The sequence below is a fragment of the Epinephelus moara genome, chromosome 12, assembly GCF_006386435.1.
Source record: "Epinephelus moara isolate mb chromosome 12, YSFRI_EMoa_1.0, whole genome shotgun sequence".
NCBI classification, from domain to species: domain Eukaryota; kingdom Metazoa; phylum Chordata; class Actinopteri; order Perciformes; family Serranidae; genus Epinephelus; species Epinephelus moara.
In genome coordinates, this window is record NC_065517.1 from 20,747,051 (window position 1) to 20,767,217 (window position 20,167).

Consider the following 20,167-nt stretch of genomic DNA (forward strand, 5'->3'; position numbering starts at 1 on the left):
AAATTCAATTCAGTTCCCCAGTGTGTGTGTGCGAGACAGAGTGTGCGTGTGTGTGTGTGTGTGTGTGTGTGTGTGTGTGTGTGTGAGAGAGAGAGAGGGAGAGAGAGAGAGAGAGAAAATGTACCTCTGTGTTCATCTTATAGCTTCTATGCAGCAGGGACATAATTTTTTGGCGGAGTCGAATTGAATTAAGTTAAATTGAATGTTTCTTTATCGCATCACTGCCAATAAAGCTAATGCCAAATGATTTCTGCTTAACTATTGGCAGTCATTTGCCCGCTGTCTATTGTAGCTCACAGGATACTGGAGGCTATTGGTTTCCCTCTTGTCACTCCAACATATTTGAGCTGAATAGTGATTGATAGAGCGAGGAGAATAGGGGAGAGAGAGGGGGAGAGAGGGAGAGAGGGGGGGAGGGAGAGCCTATCCGGAGGAAGGAGCAACTGGCGAAGAAGCCTCAGCAGTTCCACTTGCCAAAGCGGCTCCTCACAGCCAGCCAGCTCCACTTTTAAGACCCTGCGTTTATATGTGAATTCACAGTGTTGAGTACATTTCGAGCCACGATCTCTGTGTGCTGTGTGCGTGGTGCCGGACACGCGGCTGGGAATGGGATTTTCTTTAATGTAACTTGACGGCGGCGGCAGCAGTTGTTGGACCGGCGTTTTCGGCGCCCTCCTCGCAGCGGATTTACAAAGCTTCTCCGGAGCCTGCGATGACACCCAGCACCCTGGACAGAGACTGAGCGTTTCAGCACCCTGGACAGATACTGACCGTCTACTGGAGGTAAAGCAGCAGAGTTTTTTGCCTGCATGTTAGTCGGGGAAATCACTCTTGCACTATTTGTTGAGCGTAATAGGACTTGTGTCGACGCTGCTTCGGAGGGAGAGCGACACGATGGAGCTACAAGCCAGACATTGCAAAGGGGATAAGTCTAAATTTGGTTGAATTTATTTTTTAAAAAATGCAGTTAAATGTTGTTTCTTAGCCTGTAAGTGAAAAGGAAAAATCCCATCAATGCCGCCACTTTCTACCGGTCCAGTTTGTGACTCTTCCCGCCGCTCTTCTCCATATTAAACCAGCGTTTAGGCGCTTTGCAGCCCTCCAGTGTTGAATTCATGTGGTGTAATGTGTCACAAGAGGCTAAACATTATATATATTGCTATTATACCATTATCTTTAGTGGTATAACGCCAGCTTGCGTTCGCTCTTGTCAGTTTTATTTAAGGCAGCTGTTTATTTTGAAGAGTCAGCGCGTGCCCAGGCAGCTGCGGCTCGTGCCTCCGGTCTGCGCGGAAAAAATCAGCCCATCCATGTTCTGCTCCGAGGCCCCCACCACACACACACACACACACACACACACACACACGCCACCCCCACAGGCACGCGGCCAGCAGCTTGGAGTCGCTAAGAAAATATATAACCCTCGCGACCCCCGTGCTTCCCTCTCAACACCGATATTTCAGACTGGCTATGTAGTAATGAGGATAATGAGCACGAGACAGGCGCTCGTGCCTTTTTAACCTTTACATTTAAATTATGTAACATTATTTTCTTTAATTATTCAGCGTGATTTTAAATGAGTGGGCAGTCTGTGGGGTTTTTTTTTGTTGTTTTTTTTTTTTTTGCTCAATGGCACTTCAGCAGGAAACATGGCNCATTATTTTCTTTATTTATTCAGCGTGATTTTAAATGAGTGGGCAGTCTGTGGGGTTTTTTTTTGTTGTTGTTGTTTTTTTTTTGCTCAATGGCACTTCAGCAGGAAACATGGCTGCCCCTGCATGGATCCTCTGTATGGATATTTGTGGCAGGGTTTGTCCATTCTAATGCTTACAATGTACTGAAGTAAGGATTTGACATATTTATAGGTGTATGGCGATGCTGGGTCGTCCATCTTGGCAGTCATCAGTCATAACCATAGAGCTGAGATGATTAGTCAGTTAATGGTTAGCCCTTTGAGAATGAATGAGCCCCTACTTTGCTGATCGATAATCGTTTAAATCATTTTTCAAGCACAAATGGTTCAGTTCCACCTTGTCAAGTGTGAATTTTTCTGGCTTGTCTTGATCTAAGGTGATAGTAGTTGGGCTAAAAATTGTAATGAGAAAATATTTTGTAATAATTCATAAAACAAACTTAATTGATCAAGAAAATAATCAGCATGTTAATCAATAATAGGGATAGGTGGGGATTCTATACAGTGTAGTATCGCTGTATTTTGCATGGCAATATTGTGTCAATACACAGATGGCAAGTATCTTTTTTAAATTATATAAATTATTAATATTTCAAATACAAATACACCTTTGGTTGCTAGAATAGTAAAAATTGGTCAGATATTCCATCCATAAGTTACATTTTACTGCAGTAAAAATGACTGAAGTGAGATGATTTAAACTTTATTATATTAAATAAATTAAAAAACAAAACAAAAACAAACGTCAACAAATTTTCCTTTTGGGGGACATAATTTGCATTTGAAAGTGTAATAAATTGAAATATATGTTAATTACAATCCTCAAAATATCACAAAACATTTAAAATCACGATAGTATTGTATCGTGACTCAAGTATTGTGATATTATCCTATCGTATTGGCTTTATCGCTAATGAAAATAATCATTAGTTGTAGTCATGGTGATAACTGTAATGTGTAAGTGTTGGCAAATACTGTCACATTCAAGCATTTATTTACTCTACACAAATCTAATCCCAGCTGCACATGAGCTGTTGCTGGGATTAAACATGTGACCTTTTGGTTACCAGGCGCTGGGCACTTGAAATTGATGTGGCCCACCCTGTTTCCGTTTTCCTGGCTCGCTCCATGCATCATTTGAACTGTCTGCTGCAGCTCTTTTGCACCCAGAAATTAATTCTCAGAATGTAAGGGAAGAAAAATGCCCATGTCAGGCCCGCTTTGAATAAGAGGTGACCCCCATGCTTTTTTGCCTGTGGCGCATTAACAGGCTCTGATAGCCCTTAACACACTCGCACATAAGCATACACACACACCCTGACTGTGTAAACCCACATGAGATGTAAGCCTCAGTTTTTAAAGCCTTGATTTTAATGATGTTCATTAGGATTTTGATTACACTGAATGTGTGATAACTCTCGGCTCGGCGTTAACTGTGTCTGATATGTCGGCTCAGGCTGTGAGTGACAAGAATTTAGTGGAGGGAAGCAAGAAGTGTGAATCAGCGGGAGATGTTACCACGGGGCTTCACTCCAGTGTCCCCAAAAGAAAGAAAACACATTTTAATATGCCAGTTTCGCCTCTGGGTTATTAAGCTCTGGACGCTACTGTATAGAAATTGCTTCTCTATATCATGGGGATGATGAACTAAATGCAAATTAATCTTTCATGCTCAATTTATTATCCAATAAACAGACTATGAATATGAATTTGAAAAGTGGCCCTACAGAGGGCAGGCCACATAATTGCCTGTTACCTCTCTCTAAACTGCCTTTGTTTAGTTAGAAATTGAACTCCCAGGGTTGAAGGGCACGGAGGACAGTGAATTCAGGGGATTTATCCGGAGGGGTTTCTCATAGCATGATAGCAAGGCCACTCTGACAGTCATTTTCCTCACAGAGGGTTACCTCTTAACTGCTGCACTGTCTCAAACTGTGCCTCATTGAAAAGCATGGCACAGCACACAACCTCAGGGTCAGCAGTTACAAGCCCTCATTGGCATCCAGGACGCAGCAGGTTGTGAGGGGCTCTGCTTTAGATTTTTGCAGATTGCGGAGTAGCTTTTCATGAGTGTGCATTTTACATGCCCATTGCACTGTGGCTCATGTTCTTGCATGCTTGGAATTCCATTTATGGGTCTCTTAAAAGTCAGGCCCCCTGCTAGAAAACGCAATTAAATTCAATATTGCTATAAATACATGACGGGCTGGCCTGAAAGCCAGAGAGCAGGGCGAGGCAGTGAACACCCATTCACACTCCACAACCCCCTTCCCAATCATCCCAGCCCGATGAGAACCCCTCCCCCCCGCCACATAGTGAATTGTGGTCAATTTGAATGATCAACCGAAGACAATCTGTGAGGCAATGGCTGTCACAGCGAATATTAGGCCGCAATGAGCCGCACCAATAAAAAATCGGTGTGTTTGGAATAGTCAATGTGATTTTTCACTCCCGTGTGTGTTTCTATAGCTCCCTTTGGCACAGACAGAAATGAGAGAAATGAGAGTGCTCTGTCTTTGCTGTGCTAGGCTCTACTCTGGGCAAGGTTGTGCCATGCTACGCTAAACTGTATAGCTCTGTGCTTCGCTCTATGTCATTAGCTGAAACACAGCTGCTGTTGCATCTGATGCAGTAAGCACTCTGCTCATCTCATCGGTTCTCATCCACTGGTTTTCCACTTCAGAATCACTGCGCTTCGGAGGGCTATAATCTCACTGACATAATGGTGTCCACTCCAATCGATAGCCAAATGGCATGGGGAATCAATAGCTACCATACTGTACAATAACGTGGCCTGGGAGGGGCAGAGGGGAATGCAGCCTGCAGCCGTCACATGTTTAACTCTGGAAACTCTTTGAAAATATACTCCTTAATTATGGATCAAAAATACCAACCTTGTTAACGAGCCATGTATTATGGATTGCTGCATGATCTATGCTAATGTAAGCACAGCAGTTGAAAAAAAAAAAAAAAAGCTGGCACTACTTTGCTTGCTTGCCTCTCTCTCTAATCACTACACATGCAAATACACAGAGTGTATGCACCCAGAAGCTCAAAAGTAAAGCCAAAACTGAAATATAAAACTTTGCATACTTATCAGTGTAAATATAGTAAATATCCAAAGTTGGTCAACGAACAGTTTCACTCTTTGGAGATGAAAATGGCATCACACTTTTAAATATTTAAATAGATATTCAAACACCCCTCCCACACTTCTCCTTGACACACTTCCGCACAAACCAGAGGTTTTCTAGATCAGGCAAGAAAGTAATGATCACACGTCTAACCTATTCAATTAACGGTTTGTTGGCTTCCCCCTGAGGAGCCAGAAAATTCATTGGCTTTTTAAGTGTTAATCAAGCTTTTATCCAAGCCTATCTAAAGAGCTGTGAGAAGAAAACAGTCATTTTATATGTAACAAGGCAGCGGCGAAAACATTTCTGCAGTTTATCTGAGAGATAACAGCTTGAGTGTTTCACATCTAGAATAAAGGTCCTTAAATTATCCAGCTGTTTGAAATGTTTTGTCTGCAGCATCCTGTGAGATAATATTATGCACAGGAAAAAAAAGCATAATGCTTTTGGCAAGAATACAAATTGGAAAGGTAACTAGGTAAGGGTCACAGCTAGAGCTCAGTCACTGCTGTTTTTCCAACAGAGAAGCAAATTGCCCTGAATGGAAGATAAGACGTTTATCTTTCTGTCAGTACCACACTTTAACACGGTAAGAACCGATGTATGATTAGATCCAGCTTTTTTAAAAAATCACTACCACCTTAAATGGCAGTTTCTCTGTCGGAGGGCAATTTGGCAATCTGCTCAGCATCTCATAAAGCAGAGTTACAATAGCTACACTGGACGTTTTAGAAATGAAAGACTTCAAATCTGAGAGTGCTGCTGGAGGAGAAAACTAATTTGCCCATGTGGATTTTGACCAATCGCTGCCAGTGTTGACTTGGATGAGTAGGTGTTACGGTATCGTAAAATTCTGCACCATCTGCATGGTGATTAAAGATTTTTCCTTATCACTGTTTTGACTGTGGGTATTTTCTCCCCACTAGCTCAGCTAATTTGCTTCAGTGCAGGATTGTTGACAAGGAAAAAAAAGAGACTTGTAGCAGGAGCAGAATGCAAAGCTTCTTCCTATCTTGTATGCAGAGATGTTTGGTGTGTCATTATCGCAATGTCATCATATTGCTAGTTGCTACAGTAGTGTTTTTACACACACACACAGATCTATCACCACGTACACCTACATAGTTACAGCCACCCGTATACCCCCACACACACACTGAAAACCATGCTTTAAAGAGAACGTAGCTGTGCGGGTATATAGCGGTGAAATATTGGAGCCATTGCAGCCCTCCAGGCATGCAGTTATCAGGGATACAGAACTGATGGGAAATCAATCAGCTCAAGTGGAGTGGCCTGGCCTGTGGTGAGGAGAGGAGTCTTGTCTTCTCCAGATGCATGCTTTGATGTCTGCAGATCACCGTTCAAACCAATGAACTGAAACAGACATGCATTTACTGTATGCATGTATGTATGTATGCACGTGTACATATGTACTAGGGATGGGCATGAGCACTCTGGACATCAGTATTTTTTCAATGTATTGATTTATCATCATCCAATTTCCCACATGTGAACTTGATTTTTATATATATATATATATTTTTTTTTTTTACTATATATAAATGGGTAATATCTTATTGCTTTGTAGTGCTGTGTGCAGTGTATCGCTTTGCTCTACTACTGCTCAACTACTGCTGTGGGAGTGTCAGCTCTTAGCCAGGGACAGTCTGTGAGACTCCACCCACCCACCCCCCCACACACACACACACACACACACACACACACACACACTAACTGTTAGCATCACACAGCCAACATAACCTAATGGTTATTGTTATTTTGGTGTCAATGTGACTTTAATGGTTTGGTGTTGGATGTTAGCTGCTGTGGCTGAGTTAACTCATGCTAACCAGGCAGACGTTGAGCGGCTCAGCCTATGTCACAGCAGCAACAGAAAGTTTGCTGATGTTTCTTATGTTAACTTTGAATTTATGGTTTAATAGTTTAATTAAAGCCTGGTTGTTGCACTTGTTTTCCCTTGTTAGCCAATTTACATTCCTAATCTAACTTTAGTAAAAAAAACATGGTGGATTTTAGAGAAATTGATTGTGGTAAGGTTTAATATAAATGTAAAAGTTCACAGAAGGTCACATACCTATACACCACCCCAACCAGCCAACACTTGCTTTCCGCTTAGCTCCACAAAGGACACACTACTTACAACTCAAAGTTGCCATTGGCGTGAAGTTTGGAAATGGGGGACTGTCTGAGACTGTTGTTCATGTGCTTAAAATGATGTGTATGTTTTCCTTATGGTCATGCTAAGAATAGTCTGGCTCATAGGATGCAGATAACGTCTGTCACTGGCTCCATTGCTGCAGAGAACTCACACAGTCAACTCTGTCTCCATACTTTTTTTGTTTTAGTGCTGTGCATGAAACAGGAATAACTTCTGAGCTAGCAATCCACAAGCTAACTTTCCAAAAAATGTTTTATGTGGCGTTTTCATTTGCAGAGATTTTGCCGATTTAATGCCAGAACTCACGTCTCCACCGAAACAAGTTCCCTCCCAACACTATTTTGTAAGGGGACTGTCGCTGCATCCTGGGCCTAGCACAATCCAAGACATGATGACAGAGCATTTCTCCATCTACTGCAGAATTAGTATGGGTTCAGCCACACCTTTCTCGAGCGCTGGCACAGCACGAGATAGGTGTGGCTTTGTGAGACTATGCTAAAACACTGTTCTTAACTAGACAGGGGTAGCAAAAACACCCTGAGTTCTCAGGAAAAATACCAAGAACATTACCCCAGTGTCCATTTTGGTAGCTACTGCCCTGATAACTAAGATATTTCAAAAGCAGTTTTAGCTGCCAAGTCTTAACCACACTTAACCACAGGAGTCGCAGATCAGAAAACACTCGCATTGTTCTTTTTAAATGATTAAATTCTAAGTCTATGTATCCACCTATCTATCTGCTTTTGTGTTTGCTCAGCTCAGTGTGAAGTGGGCGATGCAGTGTGAAGGCAAACAGCAAACAGATCTGTTACATCTCTGTGTAGACCTCATATCTAATTCATGCATTTTATTGTTGCTCTGCAGCTGTGTATATGTGCTATGAGGTGCAAGCCAAGCTTGGGCCGACACCTAAATCACATACATAAATGAACAGGGCAAGGTTATGTACTGTCGCTGGAGGCTCTGGAGGATTTCAGTGTCATTGCCATATTATCCCACGGAGACAGTTTCTTTTTATAATGATTTAAAGTAAGAGCGTAAACCCATTTTCATGCAGAGTTCTCAATGGCTTCATCCTGACGGGAGGCAGGGACAGGAAGTGTATGCTCCATTTACATTTTCACATTTTACACAAGTTCTTACAGGAAACAGCTTATAGCAAGCATAACCTTAGCGGCTTAAACGCCTGGACTGTCAGCATGACAAGCATCCACATTAATCTATCAGCATGTGTGTTTGGCTGCGAGTACATGCTTCCATGCATGAGGAGGGTGTCACAGCAGTGCTCCTGTTCCTGCTCGTTTCGCATCCTATTTGCTCCTGTTTGCATGTGTTCTCCTGTTCACTTCTTATTTCCATCCTCTCGTGCATCCTCCCTTGTATCATTACTGCAAGTATGTGCACCTGTACCAGATGGTAAGTGTGTGTATGTGAGTGTATTTATTCCTGTTTGTGAGAATACCACTTGTCAGGATTTGTATGTGTCTAGGTTTTGTGCTTGTGTTTAACAGTGGGTGTTTTTGCTTTTCCAAGTGGGTAGGAAGCCCCCTACCAGTGACAATGAGGTGTCAACTAGGCATTTAATAGTTTAGTTTTATCTTTTAATTTAACTCCGCTAATGGCCAGGGACATCAACTGCATTTCAGAGTGAAAACCTTTATATTTTCCACTCATTCGGCTCTGGAGTTCTGTAAGTCCACTAGTCAAAGCTACAGAAGGGTGACTAATTAAAAGGAAATAAGTGAGTGGAAACATGACAAATGCAGATGCAGTCATGCAGGCTGCTGAATAGATTTATGAGTGTGAAAATTATGTGAATCCTGCCTTGTTTTCAGCTTTGTGACGATAGATTTTTCAGATAAAGGAACACTTAATCCTTCATTTATCTTAAAAATTTCATAATCACCAAAATTGGAGATACATGAAGCACGCCTGCGAGCTTGTCAAGGCAGCCAACTTGAGCCTGCCTCCTCTCTCACACTGCATACTCTCACTGCTACATATATCCAATGCAACCTTTCAACAATGGAGATGTACTTAAGCTGACAGAGCTCTGCTCACTCTTTGCTGCCATGCCTGCTGCCACACTGCTCACCTGAAAGCTGTGCTGTCACTTGCTGCTTCTGTCGCCGCCACTACTTCTGTTCATATTGCATTTCAAAAGCCCAATCGTCACCGAGCACCCACCTGTAGGGTCTACCTTCCCTTGGGGGGAGGAGATAATGTTATTCTCCCCGCTCCCTGTTGTGCTGAGCTTGGTAAGGAGTGAAAAGTTTAGAGCCCTGGCATCAAACATTCACGGCATACATATTCCACATTAACTGATCATCTATTCCACATGACTTGACTAACTGAAATGGTTTTCATTGGACAGTAATGATGGCGTTTGCAGTCACAAGATGTCAACCCAGCTGAACATTTATGGGAGATTTTGGAATAAAATGTTTGACAGTTCTCTCCGCTACCGTCATTAAAACACTAAATGAGGGAATATATTTTGAAAAATGATGTTCCCACCCTCCAGTAGGGTTCCTGTGAATTGTAGAAACTATGACAAAGAGCATTAAAAAGGTTCTGGAGGCTCATGGTACACCAACGTCAGAATAAAACCCCTCTCCCACCACACAAAAAGACTCCACCAGCAACCATTAACTGGCTTTTGTCTTAAGTGGGAAAGGTTATCGGGAATTTATTCCTGGAACAAGTGAGTCTGCAGTAGTCACAGGTATTTATCAGTGACTGTCTATAAAGATGGACAAAGAATTTCCACTTCCTCCCAGTGCACCAAAAAGAAGCCACAATATCTTGGAAACAGCATTTGCCATCTTGTGCAGGTGATGTAATTTGGAGCCAAAGTCTACACAGCAGTGATCTCCACAGTATCGATAACCTACCATTCGAACAATCGCAAGCAGTGCCACTAATCAAAAGCAAAGCCATTGGCACACACACTTGTCAATCATGATGTCAACCCCCTTTTTTAATGCATCAAATAACCAATTATAACCAAACCTATCAGAGAGAGAGAGAAACACTTGCGAATACATCAGCGTGAGAAGAACACCTAAAATGACAGAAACCACCTATACGAAAAATGTATTTGACACATGCTTTGATTTTTTAGTTTGGTTCATATCCCATCCACTAACAGGGGGCGGGGTTTATGACCTAAACTGCAGCCAGCCACCAGAGGGCGATCAAAACATTTTGGCTTCACTTTTGGGGAGCTGTCATGACGTCCATCTTTAATATACAGTCTATAGTGTTTATTAGCTCTGGTCCAATTGGCAGTGATGGAAAAATGACACCTGCATAGACATGATAATTTTGGGCCCTTTTCCAGCACCATGTTATGACTGCGTTGAAGTTAGCAAGTGGCTCTTTGTCATTTTAGGAACAAATTCTGACCGTCTTTATCTAAGCAGCATTCAAATGTCGTTCCAAATTAGTTGGCATCGAGTTTGTGAGAGAATAAGACAGAGATATTTAAAAAATAAAATAAAATAAGTAACCATCGCAACTGTTTACTAATCCTGTTTTCTAGCACGTTTATGATGTTGAATGTGATATTCTAGAAAACAAAATTATAATAGAAAGGTAGACTCATCTGCATCAATAGGAATGGAGTCTATGGTCCTATTTTAGTTTTGCCCAAATTTAAAAACCTGCATATACATGTTAGTTTTGGTTTAAAAAAAAGGGTGTAAGATACTTTGTGTGGGGTTCTTGCTTTAATTTTTCATCCATCTGTAGGTTTAAACCTTTTAGGAATCAGGTCACAGTTGCAGGGATACATTCTTCACAAAAGATGAGGGACATCAAAATTTCACAGTGCATTTCATAGTGAGTTATGACATTTTCCTCTCTCTCTTTTGTCCTGGTTTTCTGTTAGCATGTAAGTGACAGCTAGGGTCAGATCAGGGTCTCAGGGTGGTGAGAAGGCTCGGCCCTCTGGTGGCCCCATCTGCACACTGCCATGCTGGTTAAGGAGCAAGATGAATGGAGAGCATCTGGAAAGACAAGCTGATCTGAAAACCAGCCAGACACGGCTTAATGCAAAATGTGCATCAGGGGTCTGGACATGTTTGTCTGTTTGTGTACTGTGTAAAGCATGAGTGTGTACATGTTCTCAAAGGGGGAATCTGTGCAGCTGTGTGTATGTGTGCATGCAATGATGTGTCACGCCGTAGGTCCAGTGAGTTTAGCAGCCTATATATGCACATATGTGGCAGATTTCAGCCAGCTGGAGGACATAAAAAATATTTTAATAATGGCCATAACAGAGTGTGCTGACAGTATCCTGCTGTACTGTTTATCTATTTACTAATGGACAAAAACAGCAAGAGCGAAGGTTATATCAGCTAAAGCACTGTCCGTGCTGAATGTGTGCTGCAGATAATAAGGGAATGTTATTGGGTCGTCCTCTAAGCATGCTTATTAGAGCAAGTTGAAACTGTTCCTGTAGAAAATATTGTTTAGCCAACCTTCCGTCGGAGCTGGCTGTGCTGTGCAGGTGTGGTCGTGTGTAATTACAGTATGTGTGTTTGCTTGTAATTAAGTCAGGCCCACAGAGTCAGCACCCAAGCCAGTCTAGTCTCCATGTGCAGTGCTCCAAAACAGAGGCTCTCATGATTTAATTACCGCACAAACATACACACACACATGCACACACAAAGAGCAGTGAGCCAACAGACCATGTCTCTTAGTCTCTTGTACAGCTCCCTATAGTCCTCTCTCGTTTGTCACTTGCCAACCTTTGCCAGCCCTTCACAAATTCTCCTCTTCCATGGTCGCTTGGTTTAGAAATCTAAATCTGTCCAGTAAGAATATACTTGGAAATCCTGCTGAAATGGCCAGAGAGATTTCGGTTCGGGAGTCAAGCCAAGCTCTTGGATATTTATAATAGGCAGGCCCTTAGAACAGCTAATGCTATATTGGACTGCCAGGACCATCCACTCCTGGATGAGTTTAAGCTGTTGCCTTCAGGACGTCCGTTCAGGGCACCCGTTTTCATGTCTCCTTCATCCCAAGTGCTACTGATATGCTTAATAGCAAATAGCACTCTGGCTGCACTCCTTGCACTTCTCTTCCACACTTGCACATTTGCATTTTGGTACATGTATAGCCTATTTGATATGGATATGCATTGCTCTGCTGTAGCTCTGTGCTTTGTTATGTTAGCACTGTTGCAATAACTGCAATATTACAATACTGCACTATTCGCTATGTTCGTGTTTTTTCTTTTTGTTTTCTATAGGAACGATGTGTATTTGTACTACGCTACAAATGCTAGTGGCATGACAAGGCTCTGAGCATCTATTCTGCGCTGAGTGCTGTTTTTTTTTTCTTTGGGTAAAACGCTGCAGCCACTCGTCACTGTCGCTTTTTAACCAGCTATCCAATCACAGTGGAAGAGGGGGGGTACAAATACCACAAAGACCAACCATCGTGTCAGTGAACAACAACAACAGTGGAGGATAAATTAATACTGAACCCTCACAGAACGCTGGGTCCTTCTTCCATCCCTACGTGCCAGAGCAAGTCCTCTACCTTGTGCTCAAATTTTCATATCCACGCATATTCTGTATCATAGCAACGAGGAAAAACGCTGCATGCCTCATCACACATCATTGCCCCTCTGTGTTCTGCATTTACCAATGAACAAGTATTTAATTTGTTTTAAAACTGTGCCATCATTGTCATTTAAAAAGCAACAATATGCCTAACACCAGCCTCACAATAAAGCTGATTTATAATATCAAAATCCGGACAAATGAAGACATTTGCAAAAAACACACCAGAAAAATGGCAGTAATATGCATACCACGCTGTTAGGACGCCATTAATCACTGCAGGGGGAATTCCTTAACCACGACAGCCCTAGATGTGTTGTTGATGTTGTCTTTTGTACTCTGTTTTTATGCTTTTTCTGTGACTCCTAGCTGCAAAACCAATTTCCCCAAAGGGGCCAATAAAGATAACCCTGCACCTTGAATTCACCAACTGTTTGAAGTGCAGGAGGGTGGCTGCCATGGCAGGGAATTAACCCTTCTATATGGGGCCACCTGACCCCTCTGTTGGACATTATTGCCCATGTGTTATATGTTTCAGCCCAGCGACCACAGTTACTGTTGTGTATATCAGCATCGATACAGATCAAGCCTGACGAGAGGAAATGTCAGACTCCCTCGGCCGGGCCGAAGCCAAGACTGGTGGACTTATTAGTCCATTGCGGCTGCTGGTAGTTGTTGCTGGGGGGATAAACGTTGCTTCATATGAGCGTGGCTCTGAAAGGCAGAAGCAGCTGCTGCTGTGTCACTGCCCCTGGGCTGTGGGTGCGGTGGGGGGACTCTAGAGATACATGGCTCCTCTTTCCTCCTTCTCCTCCAGCCTCCTTTCTCCCCCCTCTTCCATTACTCCTTCCTCTATCTCTCCTTACCTCACCTCCCTGTCTACCCTCCCTCTCTGCCTCCTTTCTTTTTTTCCTCAGCAGCACTTAAACAGCAGCACCAACAGGCAGAAGATAATGCAAGGACACACACACACCCGGCAGTGATGTACTCTCACGTGTACTGCTTCATTTTCTGTGTGTGGGCTCGAATACAAAAGGCTAGTCCTTCTTATCTTTGCCTGTTGTCTCTATGCCTGTGTGTGTGTGTGTGTGTGTGTGTGTGTGTGTGTGTGGATACACACCATCATGTGTATGCCTGTGCACGCTGCGAAGAAAGTACAAGAGAATTCTACGTACAAATGTGTGTAAGTGCTTGTGGGTTTTTCTTGTTTTCAGTGATGAGCAGGGTTTTTTTTTTCTCGCTGGCCTGTCTCTCAACTCAGCACGGCACTAATAGGCATTCTGCAAGCCACTCTGCTCTGCAATTAGCCGAAAACCATGGGAAAAACATTGATAAACAAAGATGAAACAATTCACGCCTTGCCCATCGCAAAGCCCTCAATCGAAGTCAAATGCTATTATCATCCCGGCGATGCATTTCGGCAGGTGGAAGCCCGCTCTGCCAAACAGACACTACTATGCCCTTGAAACGCATCAAACAAAAGCAGATGCAAGTGCCTGTTTGTTCAAACACTTATTAAATGCCCATATAGGCCATTTATGTGGGTGTTGTTACTGGAACTGGAGCTAAAGCGGTGGCGGGTGCTTTATCCTTGTCCACACAGGGCTCTGGCAGTGTGGGCCCGGGGCTGCTGCCCATAGTTTCATGTCAGAGCCAGAGACAGAGACTACAGCCACCACCAGGGCTGAAAAGCTCCATCATCCAGCAAACACGCTCATTTATCCTGAGCTGGCTGCTAAGTAAAAGAGATGGCTCGAGGAATTCAAAAAAAAAAAAAAAAAAGCACATGAATTGTTCTCTCTATCTTTTCTCATTGGCTTTCTATCTCTCCCTCATCTCCCATTCCCCAGATTTCTCTCATTTCAGGCTATTTCTTTCTTGAAAATGTTTACACTTAATGAAACCCGACCAGCCTACTCCCTGAAGCCTGACGCCTTTGAACATTACTCTTAGCCTCAGCAGATCAATATCAACCACGTTCCCTGTCCGTCTGCTCGCAACTGCGAAAACTTTGTAGTAATGAATGATATTTTTTTTAACCTCAAAAACTCTCTGGAGTTGTCTGATGAAACCAGCAGCATCTGGGTCCTCCAGTTGATTTTTCTTCTCAATGCTGTCAGGCCAAATAATATCTCTTGTATCTCAGATAGCTCTTAATCTCCCACCGATAAATGAAGTGTAACAAAAACGAAATGCTCTCATTCCCATCACGGCAGTCACTTACAGTGATGCAAGTTGACGGAAATCCAAAGCGCAGTCTGGAAATTGGATGAGGGGGCCGAGTTGCATCACAGCACCAGACAGGCAGCATATTGTATTGGTCAAACAAGTGCTCAGCTCTGGCACTCTGTTTACATCAGAGCCGGTCAACAGGAGTCAAGGAGGTGAATCGGGGGTTGGTGCCTTGCTTCACTGGACTCAGTGAGTTTTACAAGGTCTCTGTCAATAGCCGTGACAAGCTACAAGCGACATTTCTGCACTCTTGACTGCACTGGGGAACCTGTGGGTCTGTATACTGAAGCTCAATGGGTAGAACATAACACTAATAATTCCTGGAGGGCCTACAGGGGAGTTTACAGTATTTGCACCGTGAGAAAATACAAAGGAGAAAACTGGTAGAGGGGAAAATGCAACAATTAGGATGGACAATAGTAAGAAATACCCTCACATGAGAAAATTAGAAACTTTAAGGCATGCCAAAATGAAAAAAAAACATGCATCAAATAGGATCTCACTGAGGCCCAGACAACATGATTTATTGCTGCAACATACTGGAAGAAAAAAAGCAGCAGTGTTTTCTGAAACTACTCCTGAAATTATTTGTGCTTTGTGCATCAAGATTGATTGAAGAAAATTTAATTAAGAAAAAAAAAAAAATCAATATGCACTTTAGAGACAAAAGGGTTAGTCGATAAGTCAATTAGTCAGCCAACAAAAATTGGCAAATATTTTGATTACCAATAAATCGTTAAGCCATTTTAGAGACAAAAATGTCAAATATTCCCTGATTGCAGCTTCTCTGTTGTGAGGAGTTGCTGCTTTTCAGTGTCTTGTTTGACAGTAAACATAATATTTGTAGCTTTTGGACTGTTAGTTGGACAAATCCAGCGTTGTGAAGATGTGAGCTGTGAAGGATTGGGTAGCATTCACATTCAACTTTACCCCCTTCAGTGCTTTACTTCATCTGTAATAACAGAAATTTAACTTTTGGGCAGCTGCAGGGTGACGTAGTAGATTAAAAAGCAATTTTGCTCCTCTGCTCTTTTCTAATCACACATGGAGCTAATCTTCTGTCTCTGTCTGTTTGCTTGTGTATGTGTGTGTTTCTGTCTGCTTGTCTAACAGTGATACTAAGCCAGTGGTTTAGCTGATGAGGTGGGCGCACCACAAGGTAGATGGGTAGGTTACAGAGGAGGAAAAGGGTATACTCTCCTATATATTTCAATGGCTTTTTGGCTGATTGGTGAGTATACTGTAAACGGTCAGAAAACATGTGGGTTTACCCTGTATACCTGTGTATACCCTCCACTACACCACTCTACTAAGCTATTGCTATTTCTGCTCTGACTTCCATAAAGTGAATAACGTTACTGTATAGATCAGGTTGGCTCGGCGACGTTTGTCAGTAAATTTGATCTTTTAAAAGAATATCGGCAGGTTCCCTTGTCCCACCGAGCATGTGAGATAGCTGCTTTTGTCACACCAACTGGTCTTTATTCGTACACTGTGATGCCTTTTGGGCTTCGGAATGAGCCGGCAAGGGTGTGCGTTTCATTTGGATGACGTAGTTGTTTACTCGGACACCTGGGAAACTCACCTGGAACGTATCGTGCAGCTGTTAATCCGTTTGGTGGAGGCGAGGCTCACGGTTAATCTCGCAAAGTGTGAGTTTGCGAGGGCGAAGGTGACCTACTTGGGCTGAGTGGTTGGGCAGGGCCAGGTGCAGCCTGTCCTTGTCAATCCCAGAGTTTCAGTTATCCTGGGTAACGATTTGGTTGGTGCTCGGGTGTGGGCAGGTGTACCCCCGCCGGCGGTGGTGGTACCGGTGCCACTGGCGAGATTGGAGCCGGACGAAAATGAACGTGATTTCCCTGAGGCTTTTCCAGCCTGCGCAGTAACGCGCACGATGGCGGCTGCAAAGTCTGAGTCTAAGACAGATAAGGGAAGTATGTGAAAAATTTTGAGTAAAACATTAAAAATGTATCTCAATGTAGAGCAGTCCAGTTCAAGACCAACGCCAACTACAACCTCAATAAAAAACATATCGTTAAATTAATACCTCTCTGACATTGTTGATCAGAACTGAAAATTATCTTTGTAAAGGCAGAATTAATGGCTGAGCTGCTGTACTGCATTTCATTAGATTTTACAGGTGTACCTGAGTGTATATTTTGTGTGCAAGTTTGCGTTTGGAGGTTTATACAGTACTTCAACAAGAATTAATTGAACCACTTCAAATTCTGTTATGTAGAAGCTGCGTTTCTCATCTTGTGGCCTTGGAGTCTTCTGCGTCTGTATTAAAAACTAGTTTGCACAGATAGCCACCCCATTCTTCATTCCACAGCAGACTAACGTGATTCATGGTTATTGTCGGACAACAGCCCTGCATTATGCTCCCCTCCCTCCCTCTAACCCTGTCTCCACTGCTGTGGTTTCTGCCTGATCAATGTGTGTTCTTAGCAACTCCATCTCTTTCTAATTAAGATATTTCACGGTGTTCTCTTCGAGGATTTCACAGAAAAGGTCAAGCAGACAATTCTCCAATTTAGGTCTCAGAGCGTTCACAAAGGTCTTGTTTGTCACGACAACAACGATCCAGCCCGAGTATTTACGCATGGCAAAAAAATGTCAGCGACTGATGACATTAGGGGTTTTGGGGAGTGTGAGATGTTGGCGCACGCCTCGCTCAACCCACTCCAACTCCATCTGACTCACTTAATGGCGTAATCACCTCATGTTTCATCAGAGCTTTCCGATGGGACAAATGATCGCTATAAAACACAAGGAAACAAATTAGCCACCGGTGTCAAGATTTTAATGGTTCCAATTAGTCAACACTTTGGGGAATGTGCATTATTAAGAACGATAGCGTGCCACTTCCAATCTGTAAATTCCACCTAGTTTGCAGCAGTCAAAACGAACGTGTCCGACACTTTTTACACTTGTCCTACAGACCTAACATTACTGTAGCTCGTGTTGATTAAGCACATTGCACATGATACGAGAGCAGGGCATTCAGTCAGACTGACATCGCCACCCTAAACCCACACACACACATCTCCGCATGCCAACAACTCTGAGGCTTATCCTGTTTTCATGCCAAAAAGGATGGCAGCTAAATATCCAGACAAATATATATTTTAGGCAAACATATTTTCTCTGCTCTGTCTGCAACTTCTCTCCTCTCAAGTGCTGCCCAACAGTAAACCAACGCACAGAAATCATGCCAACTGGATAGCAAATACTCTGCACTTTAACTTTTTATTACTTTTGGTTTCCCCCAACTTGCTATCTGAACTGAGAGTTGTGATTTGAATGCACATCTGCCAGCAGCCCCTGACTGATTTGTTCCCAGATTACATCCTTTGGAGCGTTTTTCTTTTGGCACTCGCTCCCTTCTCTGCAAAGTTCTGACTAAAGACAGAGACAGTAACTAATCAGTTGCCCTTAGTAGGCTTTCCAGAGGTTGTGGAGCCGGCCAGAACTGCTTCTGTTTGTTTATCATTGTATAGATAAAAATTATGCCGTTTCCTTTAAAAAACCTTGAGTACTAATAACTGCAAGTGTAACAGCACTTTGCATTTTAAAGTCCACCCTCTCTAGATATGTTTTAAGTTTTACTCTGCTATGATTAATATTTTGTTGAACATGGTTTTCCATACAAAATGAAATCATGTCATCATTAAAAAATCATGTTAACAGATCTACTCTTTCTGGATCTGGCCTCATGCCCCGCCCACCACCGCTGCTTCTGTTAGGTTTCGCTTTCTGCTTTCTCCAGCACTGGCACAGAGCTAAATCAATGTGAGGAAATAGGTCTGGATATGGGGGACTAGCACTAGTGTGACCGCAGTGAGCATCAAAAGCATTAGAGGAAACATCAAAGAGATTCAGGCATACATGTTTGAGCCTCAGTCAGACTCAGACTCAGATGATGAGTCTGCTGTGCACCATAATCAGTGACAAACAGATGTTTCAGTATGGTAACTGTAGCTGGCACCTTTTATTTGTTGACGTTGTCTGTTAGCTGTTCGCTTGTAACTGGCAGTGGCTGGCATGGCTTTGTAGTTGTGATAGATACAATAACATCTGCTACGATGTGTTCACGTTGGTCTAGTTTACATCCACATGTGCTGTCAAAACTTTCACTCTGCTAATGCTAACTGCATAGACTGTATATGAAGATGGACAAGACATCTTCACTAACTCCCACTGTACAAAAATGAAGTCAAAATATCCCAGATAGAGCAGCTGCCATCTTGCACTGGTGACCTCATTGGTGCCAGAGTCTGCGCAGTGGCAATCTGCGCTATCGAGTTCCTACCCATACACCTGTCCAACCAATCGTAAGCAGTGCCACTGGTAGTGAGCACACCGACTGGCACACACAGCTGTCAATCATGACGTCAACCCTCCTTTTTGTAGCATCAAATTAAAACCAAGCCTATCAGAAACACTTGAACATACACCAGAGTGAAATAACTACCTAAAATGACAGAAACCATCTTTGGGAAAACATTTTTTTGACATGTACTTTGAGTTTTTAGTTTGGCCCATGTCCCATCCACTAATATGGAGGGGGCAGGGTTTCTGACCTATTCTGCAGCCAGCAACCAAGAGGTTATGGCTTCACTTTTGGGGAGCTGTCATGTCGTCCATCTTTATTATCAGCCTATGTGTCTATGAATCTGTTCCCCCATCGATATGTGTTGCCCAAATTAGACACCCATTGGCTGATTATTAATGACCTACCTAATCTAACTTGCTCTGTGTATGTTTGGATCTTTTAGGAGAAATGCACAAACATTGCCCCCTTCAGTAAAGGAATGTAAAAACACCTGTCCAGTGACAAACTTTGCAAAGAGACAAGCCAGTATAGTCAAGTTCAGACATTTTAGTGGACATAAACAAAATGAAAACACATATTTGTGTCAAGGGGGACCCTAACAAGGGTACACAAGAATCTACAGCTCCATAAGGCTGTGATGCCCATTGTAATAACTGTTAGGTACAAAAACATGAAGTATTGGACAAATTGACTTTTGTGGATGAAGATGAAAATTTGGAGGCTCTCTAAACTTCACAGAAAACCTTAAATGTTTGAACCAAATCGCATGCTAATCAATCCAACAGTTGTCAACACATTTCTCTCTGGACCACAGTTGTTGACCTCATGATGGCATTGGAAAAGAAGTAAGGGGATCACCAAAGTCATTAGGATCTGTCCTCGGGGGACCATGAATGTGTACCAGAGTTAATTGAAGATTCAGGGGCTCACCAAAGTGTGATTTATAGGCATGCATCCTCCTCAACACTTAAACTCCTGGACCCAGTCTGTCACTCTGCCATGAGATTTATTACTAGTGAT

At 42.8% G+C, this 20,167-nt stretch overlaps 1 protein-coding gene across 1 annotated transcript in view; it reads left to right on the top strand.

The window, feature by feature from the left end:
- Positions 1–461: 461 nt before the first annotated feature.
- The window catches only part of tmem121ab (transmembrane protein 121Ab), a 61,953-nt gene continuing 42,247 nt past the window's right edge, over positions 462–20,167 (top strand). The window contains exon 1 of the mRNA XM_050058253.1: positions 462–783. The gene's annotated coding sequence lies outside the window, so the exon portion shown is untranslated. The remainder of the gene's footprint in view (positions 784–20,167) is intronic.